This window comes from Eptatretus burgeri, chromosome 5, assembly GCF_056783735.1.
Source record: "Eptatretus burgeri isolate ZD-2024b chromosome 5, Ebu_testis_v1, whole genome shotgun sequence".
Lineage (NCBI taxonomy): Eukaryota > Metazoa > Chordata > Myxini > Myxiniformes > Myxinidae > Eptatretus > Eptatretus burgeri.
The window spans coordinates 95,204,490-95,205,658 of record NC_140965.1 but is presented as its reverse complement, the minus strand read 5'-3'; positions in this window follow the sequence as shown (position 1 = coordinate 95,205,658).

Below are 1,169 nucleotides of genomic sequence, written 5' to 3'. Positions count from 1 at the left end.
AAAGGCCTTGTATTTGTGGACGCATTCTGGCCACAGCTTCTTCCAACTGGCGTTTAAGGTTTCTTTTTTCATTTCTTGTGGAGCCTTCTGAATTATTTGGAGACACATTGCTATCGAGAAATCACGCCAATACGCCCTCAGAGAAAAATAGTCGTCGGAATCCATGGCCTCCATGAGGTGCTGCAGCGCGTTGCGAATGTAAAGCGCTGATGTTGGCTTCGTCCTTCTTGATGTTGCGTATGGTCGATTCATTCAAACCGTAATGGCGCCCAACCGCGGCAAACGTTTTTCCTTTGGGCGGCACGTTGGGCTTCGAGAAAAAAACGTAGAAAATATCTTTGTCGTTCACAAGCGAAACACTCAAGACAGCGAGAGTGCGCCTCATGGGCAGCAGCCAATCAGCGCCAAGGAGAAATGAATAGCGCGCTCTCTGTCTTTGTCTCGTGCGTTGTGTCGACAAACATACAAATTTTTTTTTTGTTTGTTTTATTATGAAGATACTTTCGAGCGCCACGCGTTATAATTTATTGCTTAAATAATTTTTATATATGATATATTATTACCGCGATGTACCGGGGGAATCCGCAGAAAAAAATTAGTTACGTTCCAAGGGAAAACCCGCGATGAACCGGGGGCGCGATCGGTGAACCGCGATGAATCGGGGGTGAGACTGTATGTATATATATATATATATATATATATATATATATATATATATATATATATATATATATATATATATATATATATATATATATATATATATATATATATGGCGACCAGGGTTGCGTCAGGAAGGGCATCCGGCGTAAAACATGTGCCAAATCACGATGCGGATCATTCGGATGATCCGCTGTGGCGACCCCTAACGGGAGCAGCCGAAAGAAGAAGAAGAAGATATATATATATATATATATATATATATATATATATATATATATATATATATATATATATATATATATATATATATATATATATATATATATATATATATATACTGAAACGCAAAAGAAACTTACCACTTGTTTGAAATGTAATAAAATTGTAACAGTTCAACATAAAACAAACCAACAATTGCTAATTGAAAGATTTGCATTTTATTGATGACATGTCAAGTTTTTGACCAAGATACACCATCTCATAAGTTTGTTCTATAGTACAGAACA